The 26271-nt window shown below is 38.5% G+C and overlaps 2 long non-coding RNA genes across 6 annotated transcripts in view; one reads left to right on the top strand and one right to left on the bottom strand.

Moving 5' to 3' along the window:
- Positions 1 to 26271, top strand: part of LOC132661653 (uncharacterized) — a 731817-nt gene that overhangs the window by 408268 nt on the left and 297278 nt on the right. Inside the window, exon 7 of one of the 4 annotated variants that reach the window (XR_009602331.2) lies at positions 10986 to 11734. The exons of the other annotated variants lie outside the window; for them this stretch is intronic. This is a non-coding gene — a long non-coding RNA (uncharacterized LOC132661653). Of the gene's footprint in view, positions 1 to 10985; positions 11735 to 26271 lie in introns of those variants that run through there. 4 annotated transcript variants of the gene reach the window in all.
- LOC132661655 (uncharacterized) lies at positions 15555 to 17650 on the bottom strand. 2 transcript variants are annotated; one of them, XR_009602338.1, is made up of 2 exons: positions 17461 to 17650; positions 15555 to 15777 (listed from the first exon to the last, which is right to left on the bottom strand). It is a non-coding gene; the product is annotated as an uncharacterized LOC132661655 (long non-coding RNA). The 2 variants fall into 2 exon arrangements; XR_009602337.1 differs by lacking the exon at positions 17461 to 17650 and adding an exon at positions 16832 to 17125.

Below are 26271 nucleotides of genomic sequence, written 5' to 3' on the forward strand. Positions count from 1 at the left end.
CTGCCTTAAGAGAAGAAATCAATTATTCAATATTCAATTATTCACTTGTAAGGAACTGATTTTCAATGGCTTGTTTTATTGAATTCCTTCAAGTATTTATAAAATTATAGTTGTTAAAGTTCAATCTTCAATTTGATTTCTTTGTTAAAACATATTTGTCATCTATCTCATGTCGGTGTCTTTGCCTGATAGTCTCCCACTGCACTACCATGGGGAAACAGTAATCCAATGCAGTGGTTTATCATTTCAGTGCCTGTATACCTCTGGCCAAGCACTATTTGAAAAAATAAAATCATGCAGATAGATACCATTGGGAAATTATGGCATCTGGTCTCTTCTGTACCATCCATGTTGCCAAGTGATCCTTCTAGATTTCCTGAATCATTCACTCAGTAGTGTTTTCTGAGGGCCTACTCTCTCACATGCCCTCTGCTAGAATGCTAGGGGGAGCACAGAAGTTCACAAAAATAGAATAATCTTTCCTTCCCTAGAGAGTGTCATCTAGTCTAGTGAGTGAGAAAGCTGTAAAACAAATAATCACACAGATCCATGTAAAGTATATGTCTAGTGATGTATGTTATGAAGGCATGGTAGAAGATGATACAATAACTTGTAGAAAAGGGACTTGTCATCTGCATGGAAATCAGGGAAGATTCCCCTGAAGAAACACCACCATTGTATCCATTGTCCATAGGGTTTATCTCACAACCTTATTCCTATAATTTCCATGATCTCTCTTAGACCTCACACTTTACTGAGAAAATTTAAAACACAAGAAGAAAACTCTATTAGTTATGTACTAAAAAACCCAAAAGCTTGTGTTTGCTATATTCTCTTTTCTGCCTGTGATACCAGGGGGGAAAATGTCCTCTTTAATGTAAATCTAGTCTTGTCTAATTCCCCTTACCCATATCACATTTTTCTTATAATTTTTTTCTTCATTAAAAAATTAAGTTTAATTGACATATTAAATTGAACATTTAAAGAGTACAGTTTGATGTTTTGACCTGTGAAGTCTTTACCACAGTCAAGGTAGAGAGCAACTCTATCACCTGCAATCCTTTCCTTGAACCCCTTTGTCCTCTCTCCTTTCCTCCTTTTCCAGGATTACACATCTCCTCTGTGTTGATACCCCCAGGTGACCATTAATGTGTTTTCTATCACTATAGATTAGTTTACATTTTATTGAATTTTATGTAAATTGAAACACACAGTTTTAACTCTTCTTAGTTTACTTCTTTCACTGAGCATCATTAATTGGAGATTCACTGATGTTGCTAGGAACAATTGTGTATAAGTTTTTATGTAATTATGTTTTTTTTCCCCTTTTGGGAAAATACCTAGGGTTCGAATGGCTAGATTATATTAATAGGGATATGTTTAATTTTTAAAGAAACTACCAAACTGTTTCCCAAAATAGTTGAACAATTTTATATTCTCACTAATAATAAGTGAGAGTTCTTATGTCTACATCTTTGTTAACACTTGGTATGGTAATGTTTTCAATATTGATTTTTCTTGTAATTTTTATTTTTATTTTTCTAATGATTAATGATGTTGAGCATCTTTTCTTGAACTTATTTGTCATCCATGTATCTTCTTGGATGAAGTTTTTGTTCAAATATTTTTACCACCTTTTATTGGGTTGTTTGATTTCTTACTGAGTTTTGAGATTTTATATATTTATATTTATATTTATATATATTTGCAAATATTTTCTCCCAATATATACCTTATTTGCCGGAGTCCAGCTCCAGCAGGTCCAGGGGTTCCCAAAGGATGAACGGCGTCGGTGAAAAAGTGAAAATAAAACAAAACAAAAATAAAAATAAAAACAAAAAAACTAAAGTAAAAAGCTAAAATAAAAAAATAAAATAAAAACGGACACAGACAACAGCAGTGTGTTGAACTGGCTGATTTATTGCAGTAAACGTGGCATTAGATATGCTAGTGATTTCCTTGTAGCATACATCATCTATGTTTTTCTAACATTACCTAATTTTGAAAATGTTCCTATGTATAAACGACCTTTAAGAAGTAACATGGTGATTTTCCCCTAACTTTCCCGCATACCCTTTGAGTATAGATTAATTTCTTACATTATTCCATTATGCATCTGCGTTTATCTATAATCTACAAAGCAATTTGTTTTGCTGTTCTCGTGAAAGGCCCTCCATTTCTCAACACCTCAAGTGGAACAGTTACAGGGACATGACCTTCTAACCACATGAGGCCAGAAGAACAATGTGTTTGCCTCGGTCCGAGGTGCCAGAAAGGGGCTGAAAAGGCCCTAGAAACCCATGCCCCATACATTCTGAGAGAGACAATGCACCTAGGAACCAATGAACCATTCTGTAGCTTAACTGACTAGGCTCAGTCATCATCTGGAATGCCTCCGGGGGGCCAGGTGGGTCTAGGGGTTGAAGTTACCTGTGCCCAGAGATACACTCCTTAGTTGCCGGAGTGAGGCTTTCAAAATCCGTATGTCTCTCCTTTACAGGCCCTCTTTGCTGGCAAATGTATGAGGCTATCCTTCCTGTAAGTAGAGGAGTCTCCAAGGGGAATGGCAAGGGCTTGCGGAACCTTAGATTCTTCCCTAATGGTTCTTTTCCCAGGGGGCCTGCCGAGGGCAATTCCCCAACAGACAACACCCCAGGTACTTTTAAGGCCAAACTACTTAAAAGCGGGAGGACAAGAAGCTTCACTGTCGGCGGGCCGCCCTGCAGTCACCAGTCCGTCCACAGCCCGGGCCCTGCCACTCAGGCTGGGTAGCTCGGCTTCCAGCACTTATTATTTTATTCTCTTACCAGTGTGTTTTGTACAGTAGGAGCTTTTAATTTTGATGAATACCACTTGGTCATTTTTTCTTTTTGGACCATGTGTTTGATGCTGTATCTTAGAAATCTTTGTTTAATACAAAGCAACAAAGATATTTGCTTATGTTCTTATCTAGAATCTTTGCAGTTTTAGATACTATGTTTAACTCAAATTCATTTGAGTTAATTTTTGCATGAAGTAAGAGGCTTGGAGATTCCCTTCCCTTCCCTTGCCTTCTTCCCTTCCTTCTCCTTTTTCTTGTATGTGAATATCCAGTTGCTTAAGCACAGTTTTTGGCAAAGATTAGCCTTTTTCCATTGAATTGCTTTTGCATTAAATTTTAGAAATGGTTACTTTGTAATGCCTATATGATATTCAAGGGGTATGGCCAGTCAGTAGTTGAGTTTACATTTTCAAGAGAAAAGAGAGAACATGTTTGGGGAACTTTATTATGTAAATGGTAATTGAATATGTGAGAACAGATGATGTAATCAAAGAGGAAAATGTGCAATGAGAAGAGAGAAGTGAGAAGAGTAGACAGAAAGAAAGGAGGGAGAATTAAGAAAGCTTAATTTTTTTCAACTTGCAATAACTTTATTTGTTATTGTGCAATAGATAGACTATTGGGACCTTTTTTCTATTTTTTAGTTAAACTTTGTGTGTTGGAATAATTGTAGATTCACATGCTGTCATAAGTAATGATATGGAGATGCCATGTATCTTTTATCCAGTTTCTGTCAATAATAATATCTTATAATCTATAGTACAGTGTCATAAGCAAGCAGGATATGGGTATTGATATAGAACACTTCCATCAGTGTAAAGAAACTTAATATTGTTTTTTTATAGTCATACCCACTTTCTGCCATCCCTGCCCACTTCTTAACCCCTGGCAACCACTAATCTGTTGACATTTCAAGACATTTATGTAAATGGGATTATACAGTATCCCATTGGTACCAGTATCTCTTGGTATTGGCTTTTTATACTCAGCATAATTCTCTGGAGATTCATCCAGATTGTTGCATGTATCAATAATTGCTTCAACTTTATTGCTAAATAATATTCCATAGTACGGATGTATTACAGTTTGTTCAACCAGTCACCCATTGAAGGGTGCCAGGGTTGTTTCTGCTATGGGGCTGTTACAAATAAAGCTGTTATAAACTATCATGTATAGGTTTTTATGTGAACATAAGTTGTTGTTGTTGTTGTTGTTGTTGTTTTATCCTTTCTGGGATAAATATTCAGGAGTACATTTGCTGGGTCGTATGATAGTTGCAAGTTCAGTTTCTTAGGAATCCAGAAATCTTGATATTTTCTTTTAAAGAGAAGAGATGGGAGGAGGTTTTAAGAGGGTAGATGGTGGTTATTGTGATCATGCTGATGGAAAAATACCTCCTTAGATTTTTGTGCTACTTACAGTATATAGTTTATAGATAAGACAAAATTCAAGTTTAATTCTTATTAATAATATTTTCCATCATTTAAATATAGATAATTAACAAAACAATAAATAATAAATCAAACTCTGATTTGTAGCATTTGCCAATCTTCATGACGTAGATCCTCCTGCTGTAACTATATCAAGCTGTGATTTGATCTCCCCGAGCATGGAATTGGGAAGAGATACTTATTAGCATACATTTATGTAGTGTTTTCAACATACAAATGCAATAGACAACCTCAAGAGCATAGATGATAGTCCAATACAGTAAGATAATTAGGAAGTAATTATTTTGAATATTTGTTGCCTTTAACTGTAAGTTTATATAATTTAATTTTTAATAATCGCTGTGCTTTACACACAACTTTGCAAAGTTCCAAAACAAAAAATTAGCAATCAGCTCTCAAATACTGGTATGTGTTGGCTTCAGAAAACCACTTAATATTTTTCTCCTCTTGGACCTCACTAATTTTCTTCCATATTTTCTATGTGTTATATACTATACTTAATTTTTCTACCAGCTTAGCTCCTAAAATGATCTAGTTCTCTTACCCAGGCAATATTTTTATTGGGAATAGTTTCTTTCAAAATATTATAATGTTTGGGTTTTTTCTTGATTATATGACTAATGTGTATTCACTATTGATAATTTGGAAATATGAAGATGAATATAAAAATCACCAATAATTTTATCATCTCTCTAATAATAATTTCTGAAGAACATTGAAATTTTATTCTATGTCTAGTCTTAGCTACAGAGAACTAAATAACAATTTGATCTTTGATCACTTCTTTCTTAGCCTAAAACTATTCCCCACGTATTTCTTTCCAACAGTACTGAGATTAAATTTGCAGCAGCAACATGCCTGTCTCGAGGTGTTGGAATACTTTGTCTGAACAAGTTATGACCATTCTGTTTTGTTAGTCTCCTTTGTGACTGGCGATGGCTGAGTGACCCAAATCAGTCCAATGAGCAAATGGGCAGGGATGAAGATGTAATTCTGGGAAAGCTTTTCCTTTCCTGATAAAAGTTGATTGATGTATACAATAAATGCAATTTCTCCATTTTCCTATCTTAAACATGAGTGTCTGGAATTGCCCCAGTTGCCTAGAGTGGATGAAATGACAAACACAGAGGAAAAGGCAAATAGCGTTTCAGAAATGCCAACTGTGACAGCTTTGAGCTACTGAACTGAAGCTGAAAGCTTCCTGCCTCTAGAATTTTTTTTAGGAGAGAAGCAAAATACTTTATGCATTTAATCCACTATTGATAAAATATTCCTACCTGATATGCCAAGCCTCCTTCATTGCCTGCTTTTTCTTTTATTGCCTGAACTTCAGTGGTACTGAGCTACACCGTTTTGTACTTTCATGCTTTTGCTTACATTGGCCTCTCAGACTAGGATGTGCTTTTTCTTCTTGATTTCTTAGCTTTCAGAATAAGATAAAGTATCATTTTCTACATTACTATTTTGACTCTTCATTCAGTCCCATCCCAGTAGGATTAAAAATGCTTTCCCTTTCAGTCCTTATTGTACCTTGTCTATATCTTTATCACAGTGCCTGCTGCATTCACATTTATATCTGCACTCCAGATTTCCTTTAGCAAAGTGTTTCTCAACCTTTTTCTTTTTTTTTAAATTATTGCCTTTGTTAGAGCCTTTTGGGACAGATTTCCCTCCTAATTGTCCCCATCCCCTGTGAAATTATAATAACACCAATATACTCTGTTTATACACTGTATGTATATCTGTGTTTTACACTTTAAAAAAAGACTAAGATTTTCTTTACCCCTAGAAGAAGCAATTTTTGTCCCTTTTGAGGCAATAACACCCCTGTTGAGAATGTATGCTATGATACAATACCTGATTCTATTAGGCATTTTATAGACATTTGTTGAACTAATGAAGTAAGTGATCTTGACTTTTAGAAACTTAACACAAACACCATATCTACACAGGGTGAACAGATGAAAGCAAAAGGAAACTTTCCTAATTTATTCTCACAGCCTGCTCCTGAGCTCTACTACTCCCTTTCATCTATATGAAACTGTTGTTTCAGATAGAATTAAAGGTAGCCAGACTCCAAAAGGCTAAAGCAAAATGGAAATTATTGTGATGGGAAAGATTGGGTATAATTTTAACTTCAGACAGAGTTTGATCCAGAACCTCAAAAATGTCACCAACACCATCTTTTCTCAGTCTTTCAGGTCCACTCTGTTGTCTAACTTTATTTGACTTATGCTCAGAGCCGTCCCTCTTGGTTGCAAAATGATTTCTACCAGCCCCCTGGGTTACATCATTCTAGATTTATCTTCAAGAGCCAAGAGAAAGAGGCTTTGTTCTACCAGGGAAAATTATATTGCATTGTATTTTATTGCTTGGGGCACGTGCTAGTCGTTGGATCAACCCCTGTACTCTGGGAATAAAAGACAGCACTGGGCTTCATTGCTATATTCTGGGGAGAGATTGGATTTAGAATTTAGGAAGAAGGACTGGTGAATGGCAAGAATGGACTGTTGAATAAGAACTGAAATTTTTGGAGGCACAGGGATAGAGCAATACCAAATGGGGATCATTTCAGTTGGGCTGTGTTGCGGGCTGAGTCGCATACTTCACAAGACTCATGTGTTGAAGTCTTAACCCTAGCACTTGAGAATAGGATGGCATTTGGAGATAGAACCTTTGAGGAGATGATTAAAGTGAAATGAAATCATACAGATGGACCCTAATTATATATGACCTTATTTTAAAAAGGAGATTAGATTACAAACACACTCAGAAGAAAGACCATATAAGGACACAGCGGGGAGACGATCATCAACAAGCCAAAGAAAAAAGGCCTTAGAAGAAACTAACCTTGCCAACACCTTGCTATCAGACTTCTTGCCTCCAGGATCATGAGAAAATAAACTTGCATTGCTGGAGCCACCCCAGTCTGTAGCACTTTGTTATGGTGCCCTAGCAAACCGATACAGGATGAGTATCTTCAGAAAGGGGGACAGCGTGCTCACTGACTGCAGAATTAATTCTGCTTTTTAGTGTCTGTGAAATGAGAAGACGTTAGCAGTGGTTCAGAGGTGCTCTTGGCTAAGGGAGGTTATTATACTGGGATATGTTCTCAGTTTTTGCTCCAAGGTACTCTCACTGCAAAGGTAAATTGACATTTAAGGCCTTTTCTGAGGTAAATTGTAATGATGAATTTTGACATCTCAATCCACTTAAATTGGGTCCCTTTAATGCTGCCAGAGTGGAGATTATTTTTGGTCAGTTTTTCTTTTATAATCCTCCAAGGGTCAAACTTGGTGCTTTGAGTAGTAGGTACAACTACCAAGTTTGAGGGCAAAGTCAATAAATAGTCTAGTGGCTGAGAAGGGATGAAGGCCTTCTGTCTTCCTTGAAACTCTGAGAAGAGGCAGAACATAGAGTATCTTCAAAAATGCTAAAAGTTGTCTTTTATGGCAGCTTTCTTTATTTTGCATGTTTAATTGAAATCTGCATTTGTAAGCTTCTTTTTTGGATACAGATTTCTTTAGGCATTGTGTCTGGTGGTTAAAGGGACTGCTCTTAGTATGAAATAGACCTTGGTTTATGACCTCATTTGACACTAGTCAGTTGTGAAAGTGGTGAAGAAAGTTGTTTAAACTCTATTCCTCTTATTTCTAAAATCGAGATCCTAATAGGACGACCCCCACAGAACTTCTGTCAGGATTGAATGTGATAATGCTTGCAAACCATCTGGCATGATACTGGGTTTATATTAAGGGCTCTGTAATGCTTGTGTACAATAATAAGAGTAGCACAGCATACCATAGACATTTTGGTCATAGAGGTGAAAGAAAATGACCTTTTTTTTTTTTTTCCCAAGCACCATTCAAGGAACACAGAGAAGAATGCTTATCAAGCGTGTATTTACAGCCAGGAGTATGTCCAACTCTCTTATGTGTAAAACAATCAACTTTTATTATTTCAAGGATAGAGCCAAATGATGCTGAAATAGGCCCATGCTTGACACGTCTTTGGTTGGTTTGGGTTTGTTTGCTTTCTTTATTGGTAGCTGATTATCTTTTTCTGGAATATTAGTTTCTTAATTAGTTTCCTTGAAATTCAGGGAGGTTCCTTCTGGGCTCTCCTGCCTGCCTTATACCCCGCTTCAATCTCTTCTGCAGTGGCGTCTTTTGGTGAAGGTTTCAGCCTTCTCTCCTTCTAGTTTTGAGGTCTGCAGCAACTTGCTGCTGTACTTTCTGGCCTTTTCTTGCTTTTTAAAGCTCATAGGGAAACCAATTGAATTTCATTGTCTTTTGGTCTTGAATAATAAATAAAAGCAAGATAAGAAATTGATTGTAGTAATTGTAGTTCAAGTAAGCAAAACTTTGGGGTATATAAAAGATGATTGAGTTGGACAAATCCGTCGATTCTCATTGTCATAAATATTTTATGTCAGCTATTTCAGATTAAGGCTTTTTACATATTAATTTTGTGTAGCTGTTTTAAATTAAGGGACCATATGACATGATATGGGCATATAAAGATATATATTTGTATTTTTTAATTATTATATAGGTATACATCTCTTTCTATATGTTCATGTCCATATACATACATGTATATATGTATGTATAAGTATATATACACATGCATGTGTACATATATATAGTATCCCAGCTACACAGCAGGTACTCAATGCATGTTTAGGAAATGTGGTATAAATCCTGAGGTACATGTCACTGCTGTGTGGTTGGTAGCTAACAAATATTGAATGGTCTTAAATCTGGAGCCAGTAAATCTGATCGAGAATACTTGTAGTGCTAAAGAGTGGAGAGACAGCCATGGCAGGTTAGAGATAGCACTGAGTTTGGAGTGATTAGATCTGGGATTCTAATGATCCTAAATTAGAAAAAAATAAGCATAATGTGTTTCTCATGAGTCTTCTTGGGCATTCAATGTGAAAATTTAAGGTGGGGGATTATCCACATATGATCCAACACATGTCATTGGTGATGAATGGTTTAATACATGTAAAAGTGAATATCCAGGATGATGTATTATATTGGAAAGAAACTGTGGTAGGAAGTGGAAGAAGTTAGCTCCCAATTAGCTACCATATAAATATGAGTTTGTGACAAATGTTTTGTTTTCCTAGGCCTTGGTCCTGTCATCTATATGAAACAAGTCTGGATAACAAAGGATTTTCTGGGTCATATCTAAGGACATTACTCCTCTGAGGTTCTAAGATTCTGTCTTTGCCTTGTGGTGAGCGTGTTGATGTGTGATGACAGGCCATGTGGCTGGGAGATGGTAGGAGAATGGAGCAGAGGAGGAGGCCTTAAAATCAGCTGTGTAAGTTAGTGTGGCAATATAGAAAGCATATAGGTCCAAGAGTTTAAAGTATCCAGGTTCTAATCCTACCTATACAGATTTGGAGGAATCACCTGATTTCTTCAGCCTCACTTTTCCTATCTATAATTAGACCATTTCCATTGACACGATTCTCACCTCATTCCAAACTCAGTAGTCATGGCACCCCTCAATAATTGAAGTAGCCAGGTAACGTGGTAAAGACAGCTACATTTGGGATGCTTATTTTTCATCTTAGATACGTTTTTCTATAGTTTTGTTGTTTTATTTCCAAAACTTTCCATAGTTTCATTGCCTTGTATAAAACAGCACGGTGGTTCAGAGTGAGGGGTCTGGAGACAGTCTGCCTGGGTTTGAATTTCACTTTCATTACTTATAAGCATATGATGTGACTAGACATTTTACTTAGGCAATCTTTGCCTCATTTCCCTCATGTTTAAAGTGGCCACGATTATAGTATCACCTTTCAGGATTGTCATGAGGAGTTAATGAGTTAAAAAATGAAGAGCTTGGAATGGTTCCTGGTACATCATAAGTGCTTAATAAATGTTAGTTATTACGATCTCCATTTCTGTATCCATTCTGTTACCATACTATGTCCATTTCTAACTTGAAAGCCTAATTAAAAAAAATTTGATGTTTCTATTTATTTTTGAGACAGAGAGAGACAGAGCATGAGCAGGGGAGGGGCAGAGAGAGGGGGAGACACAGAATCTGCAGTGGGCTCCAGGCTCTGAGCTGTCAGCACAGAGCCCGAAACAGGGCTCGAACTCACGGAGTGTGAGATTACGACCTCAGCTGAAGTCAGACGCTCAACCAACTGAGCCACCCAGGTGCCCCTTGAAAGCCTAGTTTTTAAACCAAGATGGTTCAATATTTCCTTTTTAACTATGAGAAGAAACATGCAATGCTACCTTTCTCCCTCTCTCTCTTCCTCCCTGTCCGCCTTCCCCTCCCTCCACTCCTTCCTTCCTTCCTTCCTTCCTTCCTTCCTTCCTTCCTTCTTTCCTTCCTTCCTTCCTTCCTCTCTTCTTTCCTTCCTTTGCCTGAGCCTAGTGTGTCTTTTCTTCTTATTGGTGAAAAGCTGGTGGGAATTTTTGAAGGCTTTGCAGGAAAGAAGCTTATCTTCTGTGGGATCAGAATTTAAACCAACATCCAACTAGTTTGGTCAGTGCTATGATTTTGTCTCAGATTCCCAAAACATTTCTACCTGATATTTTGTGAATTTTTATGCCCCTATTACCCAAAGGGAGACTAAAATATTTGGAAGAGGCATATGTGCCATTGTCTTTGGTCTTAAGCTGGAACACAGGTATTTCACACCCTTCTGGGTTTCTCTTTAATCTCTTTAATTTCTGATCCAGGTGAGGAAAGAGGAGAGTGAAACACAATGAGCTAGAGATACAGATGAGAGGGAGACATGGATAAAATACCGACATGGGGAGTCTCTAAAACTACCTGGAAGAAAACAACAGCAGCAACAACAACACAACAATAATACGAAGCACCTGACTATATAGTTAATTTTATATTTGGCAATTCCATTATGTTTCTGGCAATCACTAATTTTTCCTGAGGACGATAAGGAGGTATGGGGCTTGCTTCTCCCATTATCCCTTCTCTTGATGCTACAGTTCTTTAATTTATTACATCATCTTTTGTACTAGGGGCAGGTAGGACACATGTTATATAATATTCTTTACACTTGCCTTTGGGAAGATCAAATGTGTATCTCATATGTTTAAAAATCCTGAGCATAGTGACATTGTATATAAAGATGCTCAGTACATGTTTATTGAGTAATCCATTGGATAAAAAGTATGTACAGGACTCATAAAACCCTAGATAAGCATATTTTTAAACCTGATTAAGTAGAGATTATTTTCCATTCTTATTATTTCCACAGTGTCAAACATTCAGAAGTTTAAGGGGATTTTTTTTGCATTTATGCAACAGACATAATAGTTTGACTGCTTCTGTTCTCTACACAGAAATTTTCAAAGCATTCTAATAAATCCTGTGAAAGGTTTTGACCATAATGGTTTTTCAAAGCTTACACACAAAGAAACTCAGTTAAGACCAGGCCATAAATAAGACCTCAGTGCTGAAGCAGGGGAAGGCCCTCTATATCTAAACCCATTAAATGAATCATTTATTTTGCTACTCATATGTCATGTTTTGAAGGTCACATAACAATGCTTATTTCTTATGGCCCATCAGCAAGCTATAGAATCAGAGGATGAACCAAGTCCTTGAGTCAAATACTTGAGATGGGTAATTGTATTTCCAGGACTAATACCTGCGTTTATGTTTACGAGGTAAAATCAGATCTCATGCCCTGGGAGGGCACAGCGTGCTGCCAGGGGCAGGAAAGGGGTTTCTCCATATTGCATGCAGCCTCTGAATAGTTATGTCATATTTAAATATTTTTGGAATATGGTCCGCTTTTTTGTCTCCCTCAGTACATGATCAGGAGAATTTTGCAAGTAGAGGTAGCATAATAGTTTTGAAAGGATGTGTCTATAAAGCAGATGGATCTGGGTTTGAGACTCCATTTGGCCATTCACATACCGTCTATTATTAGACAAGTTACTTAACTTTTCTGGAACGCTTTTCCTCCTATAAATTGAGGCTAATGCTATCTAACAAGATTGCTGTACAGATTTTTTTAAATTAATGTTTATTTATTTTTGAGAGAGTGACAGAGTGTGAGCAAGGAGGGGCAGAGAGAGGTGGAGTCACAGAATCCTAAGCAGACCCCAGGCTCTGAGCTGTCAGCACAGAGCCCATCATGAGGATCAAACTCTGGAGCTGTGAGATCATGACCTGAGCCGAAGGTGGATGCTCAACCGACTGAGCCACCTAGGCTTCCCTACTGTGCAGATTTAATGATTCAGCACATATAAAGTGATTTCCACAATGCCTGACGCACAGTAGATGCTTAGTGTATGTTAACAGTCATCACTCCCCTGCTCCTTCTTACAGCTAGAGTCACTTATGGTTGGAATCCTCCCTAGACTTATGCACCAGAGCCTCTGGCAATTCTGGTGAATTTGTTCTTCATGCTGCTATATGTTCTATTTATTCTTTCACATTTTTGTTAAAGTTTAATCTAAGTTATAACTTACATGCAGTAAAATGCACAGATCTTATGTCTATAGCTCAATAGACATGTGTGTATACCTGTGTAACTACAACCCTGTTCCAGCACCCAGGAGGCTCCCTTATGCCCTTTTCTAGGCAAATGAACCAAGGACCAGGTGCATAACACACAGCTCAAAGTCCAGAATGAAAAAGTGGGGCCCAGGGGCGCCTGGGTGTCTCAGTCGGTTAAGCGACCGACTTCGGCTCAGGTCACAATCTCGCGGTCCATGAGTTCGAGCCCCGTGTTGGGCTCTGTGCTGACGGCTCAGAGCCTGGAGCCTGTTTCGGATTCTGTGTCTCCCTCTCTCTGACCCTCCCCCATTCATGCTCTGTCTCTCTCTGTCTCAAAAATAAATAAACGTTAAAAAAAATTTAAAAAAAAGTGGAGCCCCTTGTTCAAAAAATATTATGAATTAAAAAATAGTGATAATGGAGCATTAAACCAAGCACAGGACCTTCCTAAGTGTGGAACCTTATAAGACAGGCATCCATGAAGCCTGCCCTGATTACATTCCCCACCACCAGAGTTAACTACTATTCCAACTTCTGTCTCTACTCGTTATGGTTGGGAACTTAATATAAATGGAATTATACTGTGGATACTCATTTGTGCCTGTTTTTTTTTTTTTTTAAATCCCTCAATGTAGTATCTGTGAGATTTACCCATGATGTTGCATATTTTAGTAGTTTTTATTTTTCTTCTCTATGTATTCCATTGTATATATACTCTCAATTTATTTATCTGTTTTCTTGTTGATGGAGATTTAGGTTATTTCTAGCTATACATAAAGCTGCATACATATGCCTTTTGGTGCACATATGCACTCTTGGGCCTAGGCTTAGGAGTGAAATTGATGAGTTACAAGTAAAACACTATAATAAGATACTTCATGTGAAATGATTAGGCCTTACGAAATGCACATTAAAACCACAACAAGATCCCATTAAACACTCACTGGAATGGCTAAATTTAAAAAAACTGAAAGGCCATATTTTGATGAAGATATGGAAGAATTGGAACACTCATGTATGCTGGGGGGAGTATAAATTGGTTGAATTACTTTGGGAAAGTTTGGGCAATATTTGTTTGAGCTAAACATATATACCTGACTTATAACCTAGTAATTGTACTAGGATATATAGTAGGATTACTAGGGTGTGTGTGTGTATATATATATACACACACATATTTATGTGTATATATATGTGTGTGTATATATATATACACATATATATACATACATATGTATGTATACATACATGTATATGTATGTATACATACATATGTATGTATATATATATACACACATATATATATATGTATATATATATATATATACACATATATATGTGTGTGTGTGTATATATATATATATATATATATATATATACACACACACACACACACACATATATAACCAGGATATATGAGCTAGTAATTGTACCCTGGATATATTTATTTTTCACCATATGAAGTCGCTTTGAAACTTCTGGAATAAATTTCAATCTGATTCTTGCTTTATTAATAGGCTGCAGAGGCCATTTGCAGCGGAAGTCAGTCATACCTAAGTTGCTGGTCATGATAACTCGGTGTTTTATATATCTGCTTAAAAGCTCCTGCTATATTCTGTTTTCCCACCTGTAGGCAAGAAATGGGTCAAGGCAGAGGCCTGATGGGATAGAAAAAAAGTCTCCATTAAGAACCATCTTTTATTTCCCATTTTCTTATAGCTTATTAGTGGAGGAAAGCAGGAATAGGGCACATAGGCACTTGGTGTTTTATGAAGTGAATGTTAATGGGCCTCAGATATATCCCTCTTGAGACATGAGTGCAAGGTGGCTTGTAGAATGTATTCAGAAAGGTCCTCATCACAAATGTGATATTGCAGTGGGCTCAGTTTCATGCACTTGCTTAGCGCATAGGTTTCCAAACTCTAGCCCAGAGAATATGTCCCGGTGTCCTGAGGAAATTTTAGAAAAGGCATATTCCTTGGTATTATCTCTTGGAGATTCTGATTCAGCAGCTCTGGATTAGGACCCAGAATCTGCATTTTTGAGATGCTCTTCTTGTGATCAGCAGCCACAGCTGGCCAAGGCAGAGCACGTGACAACAACAGCCTGTACAACAGAAGACCTTTGCTAACCTCTACCTGTTCAACTAGACCACAAATATGCACGTAGCTGCTCTCACCAACTCCTCCCCCCACAAAGTGACTGGAAAATCTCTGCGAAAGCCAAAATTAAAACTCTAAAAATAGACTGATGTCATCACTCACCTAACTAGAATGTAATCCATATCCTTGGGAAGAACCTACTTGTTGGATGGATCTTTCTTGAACAACCAGTGCCTAAATTCTTAAGCTAATCACCTTACCCTTGGATCTTTCAGGTGTCTCTGACAGAGCCAGTCTCTATAACAAAGCCAGGTAACAGTTATTAACCATCTTTTGAACATTGTCTCTGATCTAGTCTCTTTGCACATATAGTATCTCATTTAATCCTTAAAGCAACTTTTGCAAGCTTGACACTATGATTATGCTTATTCTGTAAGTTAAAAAACAAAAACAAAGACCTAAAACAGTGAGTTTAATTTACCTGATTAATGTTCAGGCAAATAGTGAGAGGGTCATAGTACTACAAAACTTGCAGCCTGGGGGAGGGTGTTTTTGGGTTACTAAAGAGAAACCAGGGTTCAAACACAAGTCTTTCTGGTTTTCTAGATGACACTTGGTGTCTAGGCCCAGCCTCCTTTCCTTCTTTGCCCAAACACACTGTTTATGTAACATGTATTGCATTAGAACATAGCTTTTATTTGTCATATCGTAAATGTTTGACTTGGAGTTCTGGGACTCCAAGGAAAAAGGTCTTCATTCTCTGTTGTAAAGCTGATCTTCTATCAGGCATTCAGAAGTATAGGGATCAGGGGTTGTGTTGTAATGAGGCCCCACCGCAGGCTGTGCATAAATCGGATTGCTCTTAGTTATGTTTTCCTGATGCCCACAGTAGTTTGACCTAAATGAATAGATAATTACTCAGGCTGTTACAAACATTCCGATCCATTTGGTGATCCCTTTATTAAATGAAACAGGCCCTTTTATTCCTTTTCTGATTCTGCCTGTTAATAGAATAATCTCAAAGCTATTAGCATTTAAAGAGGAATTAGACAAAGATGTCCAGAATTGTCCCTTCTCCTGGCTCGTGGTTGCTCATGGGACCCTTGCTTTAGCTAATTAGCCTGAAATGAATATTAAGTGCATTGATCTCTATCAAACACATCCTGGAAGGAAAGCTTTTGTGAAAGTCATTTCAGTTGCAGACTTAGGTTGCCCGTATCTAAGTATCTAACCCCAAACAATAGGCACTGGGAACATTCCAGAATTCAAACAAAACAAAACAAAACAATCCATAGAAGGTGGCACAAGAAGGGCTCTTACGCTTCTTGAAATGCCCTTGTTTAAGTCCTAACCCCACCTGGTTTAGCTTTATTTTCATGGGAACCAACTAGGGAAAGATTTACAACATCTCTTTCCTTTTTTGTCTTCATACCTAGGAAAGCTTGTAAGACCTTTGCCTCATAGCATAGCACAGCACAGAGAGTAAGTGTTCTGCTCCTGGGTTCACGTCCTGGCTAGACCTATCTATAGCTGCTGTGGGACCTTGGGCAGATAATCTCCTTAAGTCCAAATTTGCACACCATCAATAAATCTTTAACATATTTCCTATGCGATAGGGGTGTGAAATGGACACAGTAAAAATTAGTCAGCAAATATTGGTTATTAATAATAAAGACTGGGACAAGAGCCCTGACACATGGCATCAAAAAAGCCATACGATCTCTAACTCTTACCAGTTAAATGTTAAAATTACCAGAGGAAAGAAGAGAGTTGTTTTTTCTTCTTTTTGAGGGACATTGCAATGTGGCATTGTAGTAGGAAAAAAACAACCCTGAAGTTGGGTGACAATAAAGACCTAAATATGAATCTATGTTCTGTTTCTTATTTAGACCATACTGCTTTAAGCTTTTTGAAGTGCGATATCTGTTAAGTGGAGATATGGTTGTGCTTACCTCTGAGTGCTACATCGTCTGGATTTAATGAAAAAATGTTTACCAAACACCGAGCACACTAATTGTGCTCAGTCTTTTGTGGTTCTGTTTTCCTTGACCTTTTCCGGGAAATGTGTATTAATTCCTCTCATTAATATTAATGTTGCTGCCATTGATAGAGCTGGAGAGAGGAGGGTAGAGTCGGAACTGTGAGGGGCAAACGGATTGGCAGCTCAGCGCACAGGAGGGCTGCAGAGAAGCCATGAGCCGTGGGATGCAAAAGTGGGGCGCCATTTAACCACCCTGCAAACCACCCTGAAACCCAACTGAAATGAGAACTCCTCGAAGTTAGAAAACTCGAACTTGTTTTTCAAAGGAGAAACCCAGCACTCACTCACACACACACACACACACACTCGAAAACATGCTTGCTGTTTTCAAGCCCTTTTCCTATTTTTTTGCCAAATCACTTTGATTTCATAGAGCAAGACTGAGTTAATTTGGTTCTGTCTTCTAGCTCATTCCTAAGCTTCTGCTGCAAAGGGAAGGGTTGGTCGGAGAGGAAGGGAGTGAGTAGTACAACATAGATGCTTCTCCTGAGGTTGGGAAGGCACCTCTTCTAATGGACCCTACAAATCTGGGGCCTGCACCTGCAGCTTCCATCCAGCCAAAGCCACGTGGGGTGGGGGCGGGGCCGGGGCCCTCTCTCAGGCCTGACTTGGGTCAGGGCCCTCTCTCAGTCCTGGACTTCCTCAGCCTTCTCAATTCTCAGCCGGCGGCTTAAAGCACCACGGGACTCAGAGCCCTCCTGCTGGAGCTGCCGGGCCGGCTGCAGATCCTCTTTAATTCTTCCCGGCATTTGAGTCACACGTGTCTCAGTCACAATAAGGCACCTGCACGCTTTGCCCTTGTCACCATGACAACCAGCTCCAGAGGGGGATTAGGCAGGCAGCACAGAAGGAGGTCTGTGTTCCTGCTCTCCTGCTGGTGGTGCTGCCGACACACAGTCCTTCCCACAGCCAGGGTGACGCGGTCTTCGTGGCCTTTCACCTCCATTTCTGGGGCCAAGGGAGAGGTGGGGGCGGGGCTGAAAGCCGAGTTCCAGAAGCTGTGCAGCTGTTGAAGATGTTCCCAGGCTCCAGGGAATAGAGAGCCACCTTTTCTCTCCTGTCAGCACTGTCTGAGCTTCAGTCTTTTAACAGATGAGATGCTTTCCTCACGAGCAGGAAGAAAAGAGGTGGGGGGGGGGGGGGGGGAAGGAGTTCAATCAATTATTTATCGGGGCTTCCTGATGCTTAACAAGCCACTTGTCTCCCATGCCGCCACCTCCCACCACCACCATCATCAAATGAACTGGTCTCAGCAGTAAGGCAGAATGAAAAGTACCGCATCTCTGGAATAACAGGGGCAGGTTTGAATCCCAGCTTTGCATCTTGTATTTATGCGCGCTGTGTCAACTCCTGACCTGTCTGAGGCTCTCGAATTGAGCACCAATTACTGATCAACAAATCTATTATTGATTTGTTGTGAGGGTGAAGAGACAGTGATAAATGTAATTTGCCAGCACGTTTGTGGCCATAAAGACAAAGAACTGTGGCTTTTCTTATCTTACCATGGACATAACGGTGCCAACAGGTCAAGATTACAATTTTGAACTTCTTTTCTGGAAATCGTGGGAATTAACAAAGTATTTCTCCAGGATCCTGAAACAGCTAGTACTTGACTAACAGAGTCATTTTTGAAGTGTGCTCCTAGGACCTGTAGCACCAGCATCACCTGGGGGCTTGCTGGTGATGCAAATTCTTTGGTAAACCCCCCCCAACACCTCCCTTCCACCCCCCCCCCCCCCCCCATCTACAGAATCAGAATTCTGGAGGTGGGACTCAGCAATCTGTGTTTTAAGAAGACCCTGTTTAAGTTTGAGAACCAATTTCTCCAACAGAAGTAGAAAGCACTTAGGACTAAGTTTCTTGCAGACACAGAGGGCATCTTGCCTCTCTCTTTAGGTTTCTGGCACTTAGTATAATGACTGATGCTGTATGCGCTCTGCAAACGTTTGCTGAGTGAATGGATCTCCTACTATACTGTTGCGTTGATCCAGCACTGTCCCACCATTACTTTGTTTGTTTTCTAGCCCCCATGCAACCATGAGCAGCAGGAGAAACTTGCCCCCCCCCTACAGTCTTTAAACTTAATATCCCCATTCTAAAGTAAAAGACATGGGGAATACTATTAAATACATTTAAACAGGAAACTCTGCCTCTGACTTGACCGCTCAGAGCCTTTGATTTTTAATAAGCCTGTGCACTATGGCTCTCCAAAAGGATACAGGCACTGCTCAAGCATCATGCCACCTCCCAACACTCCTTAGCTGTGTGACTGTGGGCAAATTTAGGGCTTCTTAGCCTCAGGTTTTTTGTTTTTGTTTTTTAAATCTTCCTATATTTTTCATATTCACAGCATTGCATGCTTTGGTATGCAGATTATAACAAAGTTAATGAAAATTTACTAACTAATAATACATTCAACAAATAGATTCTCTTTCTTATTTTTATTAAAGTCAGTATTGATAGGAGGGACTTGTTAGTCTTATTAGTATGTGGATAATAACATTTTTTTAAAATCTTAGTTTCCCTGGTTGCCAGTGGCTGGTTTTCCAGCAACTGCAGTGAAGATGTTGATTATTTTGGGAGGGGACGACACAGACCAGAACCCAGCCCTGAACTTTGGATTCTAGTTTCTAAGTTCACAAGGAGACTGAGCAAGTGCTTTCAATGTGGATAAAACAAAAATTAAAACTGGGTTTAGGGAGAGAGAAAGAAAGGGATTTTTCTGTGAATGCCCACAGTTGGGTTTACAGGATAATCACCAAGGCTAAAAAAAAAAAAAACAACAGGGCATAAAGATGTTACGAAAAGGAGGCCATAAAGACAGAGAAGGTGAAGGAGGGAGGGAGAGAGGGGAAAAGGAAAGAGAAAAAAAATAGAAGAGAGCAAAGAAAGCCAAACAGAATGAGAGAATGATTCTGGGAATTCTGAACACCTGGGGTAAGCACTCCATCTCTGAGCATAGACAGTAGATTGGAAGACTCAGACACACTGCAAATGGCACCATGAGAAAACAGAGTGTCCAAGGGAAGTCCTTAAGTGTAGGGACTTGAGGTTAGCCTCATATTGTTCCACATCTTGCAGCCAGTTTTAGTCAAGATTTAGTCAAATCTTAGTCAAGATTTCCTTGTTGCCTCTGGGGATAGAGAAGTGCTTGGAACACTAAGGAGATCAGAGCAGCCATCATCATCCCCATCATCACGGGTTAGCATCATGTCCAAAAGACCAGACAGATCTTGCCACACTTCAGTAAATACCATTGCAGAATGCCCGTTGACCAGGCAGACCAACTATGTCCAAGGATGACAGACAGAGAACCTATACCCAAGAAATAATTTTCTCAAATCAAGACAATATGAGAACTATCTGGGAACATAAATCTCTTTCTTGCAGTTCATCCTTGATCCGTTGTACAGAGAGATGAGAAAGAGGAGGAGAAAGAAATACTGAAAACCAGAGTACTTATACGAAATGATCAGGTAGCAAATGAAATAATGATGCTTGAGCTTGGTGAAAAAAAAATAAACAGTAAGCTTAAGGTCACTTAAGCTTGACTTAAATAACTTAAGTTGAAGGGGGGTGGGGTAATTTGTCTTCTCTAAGCAGATGGTTGAATTTGGTCAGAGTTCCAGTTAGGAGTCAATGAGGCTTATTTTTTTTTACACATGAGCATAGAATATAAATGTCACCCTCTCTACCATTGCTTACACATGGCATGTTTGACTGAACTTTACAGGAGGAAAGATGAGATACTCTGTCACGCTGAAACGCTCATATAAAGGAGGTTTTCCCAAATAGGAGACAATTCTGAATGCTGGGGAGGCAAAATATGACAAGATACTGCTCATTTTGTATTTCTGTCTCTTACGAGAAGGCTGATATTCAGTAAAGGTGGTAAAATACATGAATGTGTTAGAAGTGCCATGGTGAGACAGCTCCTTTGAGATGGCAGTACCAGGCACGGCTTCTCGAAGATACAGGACTTGATACTATCCCATCCTGCACCCAGAGTGATCCTTTTAACATAGAAGTCAGATAATGTGGCTCCTCTGCCCAGACTCTTTGGTGGCTCCCCACCTGCTTAGAGTGAAAACCAGAACCCTAACAGTGACCTCATGGCACTACTGACCTGTCTCACCTCCTGTCACATCACTTTCCTCCTCATCCATGTGTGCCTCAGACATGCTAGCTGGTGTTTTCTTTGTTCTTGCATCAAGCATGCTTTCCTCTTTAGGCCTTTGCACTGGTTGTCCTCTTGGCTCAGCTATTCTACTGAACACCTGCAATCCTAACATATTATATTATTTATGGGTTTTTATGTTTTTTCGTTATTTTCTGTTTCCTTCTTCTGGAGTGAAGGCTTCATAAAGGCAGGGATTATTTTTTGCCAGTTTTGTTTAAAAACGTTTTTGGAGCACCTGGGGGGGGGGGGGCTCAGTTGGTTAAGCCTCCAACTTTAGCTCAAGTCATGATTTCACAGTTCATGAGTTTTAGCCCTGCGTTGGTCTCTGTGCTGACAGCTTGGAGCCTGGAGCCTGCTTTGGATTCTGTGTCTCCCTCTCTCTACCTCTCTCCCTGTTCACACTCTGTTTCTCTCTCTCAAAAATAAACAAACATTAAGAAAATTTTCTTAAAAAAAAATAAAAATATTTTTGATTCATTAATACCTGGCACAGAGTAGATACTCAGTAAATATATGCTGAATGAATGAATGAATGAATGAATGAATGAATGAATGAATGAAATGTGAAGAAGATAACCACTCCATGAATCTCTTTTAGGCATCTTTTGAAATGGAGGTAGTAATTGGTTTATATAGCGCTGTGCATGCTTCTTAAATGAATTGTTCATTGAAGGTAGGTAACTCAGAATGGGAATATTTGATATTCCCTTTATGGAAAAAAGTTTTCTACTTACTAACCCATAGTTCTCAACTGGAGGAAATTCTGATTTGAGTTCACATCCACTTCTCAAAATTGTTGCAAGCTTTCATGGGGATTCAGGGAAAGATGTACCCATAAAAGCCACTTAATAAAGAAATTTCCCAATGAAATGCTCACTGGAGACCAAAGTCACCAAGATCTCATTAAAGTGTTATGCACACAATAATGCTTCTTCACTGCCTGGGTCACTTTGCTGCCAAGGTACATCATGAAGGGAAGGTGATAAATCTCATAGATTTTTCCTGTTTCACCCCCGGTTTCAAGTCAGAAAGATTGTCCTCCACCCAACGGGCTGAGAGGCAACAATGAAATGTTCAAAAGAAACTACAGTGGCTTGGCTCACATGGAGTCTTTCCGAGATGTGAACACTGAGGACCTTGAGTCCTTGGGATACTTTTGTTGCTAAAGAAACTGAATTCCTTTTAAGTGTGGTTACATTGAAAAGAGGAACAATGTTGGGAAGCCATTGTTATGTCTTCCTAGAGCAAATGTGCACAGCTTTCAAGTTAAAACTGGACATTGAAAATCTAAAAGCTATCTCTGTGGACTTTTATATTAGAAGCTCTCTATAATATGTGGATCAGTAGGATCCTTTGGAACCTACATTCATTGTGCCCACATGAAATAGGCCAGACCCCACTGGGAATCAAAAAAAGAGTAAACTGCTCATTCATTTGGTGGTACTGGGTGGGAATGGGGAGGGGGAAGATTAACTCTTTCAGGAGGTTGAGTATAGACACAGAGGTAGGTATGAGATATGAGATGGGGAAGAGAAGAAGAGTTGTTTATAATATGTCAGCTATTCAGATATTTTATTTCTATAAAAAAGGGATACACTTGATGTAATTTCTGAGTGCTTCCCTTCGAATGTAGATATGGACATAGTTTAATTTGTAAAAGCATTTCTTTTCCAATAAACTTGTGTACTTCAAAATTCTAAGTACCTGAAAGAAAATGGGGGAAATTTTCATTAAAAAAATGTTGTGATGGTAAGGTCCAAAATGATACAGTTTTATGAGATATATTCCTGATAGGTTTTTTGTTGTTGTTTCTTTATTTAGACACTCTGACATTAAAATACTTACTGGATAATTTTTTTGTGACCTAAAAATGATTGCTGCCAAAATATGAAAACCTAAACCAAAGCAAAATTGTTGTTTCTTGAACACTTAGGATAGGTCGGAAACCTTGTTAGATGATAAAGGCTTTATTTCAGCGAATCTTCATAGCTATGAGAAACAATGATCTTCATCTTGCATAAGAAGAAACTGGCACTCAGGGAGTGTAAATTATTTTTCCAAAATCTCACAGCTTCCAAAGGAAGGGAATCCACAAACTCAGCTGTTCTACTGACTTCTAAGCCTATTGTCTTCAGTGTCTATGTACACACCCTCTGCAATGAAAAAAATAATTTTATTTCCAGCCCATAGAATAAACTCAGTTTTATTTGTTCCCATTTTAATGAGGAAAATCACATAATAATAAAAATTAAAAGACATTCCTCATGCCAGTTGCTTAAAATAATTAAAGGACACTATGTTTACATAAAAATTTAGTCAAATATATTTTTGCATGATTGTAATCACTATGAATGTAGAATTTTGTAGTTTCCTTTTTTAATTTATGTCATACACATTTGACATGATGTTGACAATTCAAAAAATATTTAAAAATATTTGTGTAACATTTCAATAAGTAGACACACCATAATGTTGGACATTTTAGTTATTTCTCATCTTTAGGTATTATGGTTAATATTGTAGTCAGCATCTTAATTGAAAGGGAAAAAAGCTAAATGAATGGTTTTTCCAGAATAATTTCTGAGAGTGGGATTACTGAGATACCTTTATTTCCATTTTTTTAATTTTATTTTTTTATTTTTTAAAATTTACAACCAAACTAGTTAGCATAGAGTGCAACAATGATTTCAGGAGTAGATTCCTTAGTGCCCCTTACCATTTATCCCACCCCCCTCCCATAACCCTCAGTTTGTTCTCCATATTTATGAGTCTCTTCTGTTTTTCCCCCTCCCTGTTTTTATATTATTTTTGTTTCCCTTCCCTTATGTTCATCTGTTTTGTCTCTTAAAGTCCTCATATGAGTGAAGTCATATGATTTTTGTCTTTCTCTGACTGACTAATTTCACTTAGCATAATACCCTCCAGTTCCATCCACGTAGTTGCAAATGGCAAGATTTCATTCTTTTTGGTTGCCGAGTAATACTCCATTGTATATATATCCACCACATATCCTTTATCCATTCATCCATCAATGGACATTTGGGCTCTTTCCATACTTAGGCTATTGTTGATAGTGTTGTTAAAACATGTGCATGTGTCCCTTCAAAACAGCACCCCTGTATCCCATGGATAAATGCCTAGTAGTGCGATTGGAGGGTCATAGTTTTTTGAGGAACCTCCATACTGTTTTCAGAGTGGCTGCACCAGCTTGCATTGCCACCAACAATGCAAAAGAGATCCTCTTCGCATCCTTGCCAACATCTGTTGTTGCCTGAGTTGTTAATGTAAGCCATTCTGACAAGTGTAAGGTGATATCTCCTTGTGGTTTTGATTTGTATTTCCCTGATGATGAGTGCCGTTGAGCATTTATTCATGTGTCAGTTGGCCATCTGGATGTCTTCCTTGGAGAAGTGTCTATTCATGTCTTTTGCCCATTTCTTCACTGGATTATTATTTTTTTGGATGTTGAATTTGATAAGTTCTCTGTAGATTTTGGATACTAACACTTTATCTGATATGTCATTTGCAAACATCTTCTCCCATTCTGTCGGTTGCCTTTTAGTTTTGCTGATTGTTTCCTTCCTGTGCAGAAGTTTTTTATTTTGATGAGGTCCCAGTAGTTCATTTTTGCTTTTGTTTCCCTTGCCTCCAGAGACGTGTTGAATAAGAAGTTGCTGTGGCCCAGATCAAAGAGATTTTGCCTGCTTTCTCCTTGAGGATTTTGATAGCTTCCTGTCTTACACTGACGTCTTTCATCCATTTTGAGTTTATTTTTGTGTATGGTGTAAGAAAGTGGTCCAGGTTCATTGTTCTGCATTTCGCTGTCCAGTTTTCCCAGTACCACTTGCTGAAGAGACTGTCTTTATTGCATTGGGTATTCTTTCCTGCTTTGTCAAAGATTAGTTGGCCATATGTTTATGGGTCCATTTCTGGGTTCTCTAGTCTGTTCCATTGATCTGAGTGTCTGTTCTTGTGCCAGTACCATACTGTCTTGATGATTACAGCTTTGCAGTATAGCTTGAAGTCTGGTATTGTGATGTCTCCTGCTTTGGTTTTCTTTTTCAAGATCACTTCAGCGATTTGGGGTCTTTTCTGGTTCCATACAAGTTTTAGGATTATTTGTTCTAGCTCTGTGAAGAATGCTGGTGTTATTTTGATAGGGATTGTATTGAATATGCAGATTGCTTTGGGTAGTATTGACATTTTAACAACATTTGTTCTTCCTATCCAGGAGCATGGAATCTTTTTCCATTTTTTTGTGTCTTCTACAATTTCTTCACAAGATTTCTATAGTTTTCAGTGTATAGATTTTTCACCTCTTTGGTTAGATTTATTCCTAAGTATTTTATGGTTTTTTGTGCAACTGTAAATGGGATCAATTCCTTGATTTCTCTTTCTGTTGCTTCATTGTTGGTTGTAGGAATGCAACCGATTTCTGTGCATTGGTTTTATATCCTGCCACTTTGCTGAATTCATGGATCAATTCTAGCAGTTTTTTGGTAGAATCTTTTGGGTTTTCTATATAGAGTATCATGTCATCTGTGAAGAGTGAAAGTTTGACCTCCTCCTGGCCATTTTGGATGCCTTTTATTTCTTTGTGTTGCAGAGGCTAAGACTTCCAATACTATGTTGAATAGCAGTGGTGAAAGTGGACATCCCTGTCTCATTCCTGACCTTAGGGTGAAGCTCTCAGTTTTTCCCCATTGAGGATGATATTAGTGTTGGGTCGTTCATATATGGCTTTTATGATCTCGAGGTATGCTCCTTCTCTTCCTACTTTCTTGGGGGTTTTTATCAAGAAACACTGCTGTATTTTGTCAAATGCTTTCTCTGCATCTATTGAGAGGATCATATGGTTATTGTCCTTTCTTTTATTGATGTGATGAATCACGTTAATTGTTTTGCAGATATTGAACCAGCCCTGAATCCCAGGGATTTATACCTGACACCACTTGGTTATGGTGAATAATTTTTTTAATGTATTGTTGGATCTGGTTGGCTAATATCTTGTTGAGTATTTTTGCATCCATGTTCATCAGGGAAATTGGTCTATAGTTCTCCTTTTTAGTGGGGTCTCTGTCTGGTTTTGGAATCAAGGTAAAGCTGGCTTCATAGAAAGAGTTTGGAAGTTTTCCTTCCATTTCTATTTTTTGGTACAGCTTCAAGAGAAT

The sequence above is a fragment of the Panthera onca genome, chromosome D1 (genome assembly GCF_046562875.1).
Source record: "Panthera onca isolate mPanOnc1 chromosome D1, mPanOnc1 haplotype 2, whole genome shotgun sequence".
Classification (NCBI taxonomy): Eukaryota; Metazoa; Chordata; class Mammalia; order Carnivora; family Felidae; genus Panthera; species Panthera onca.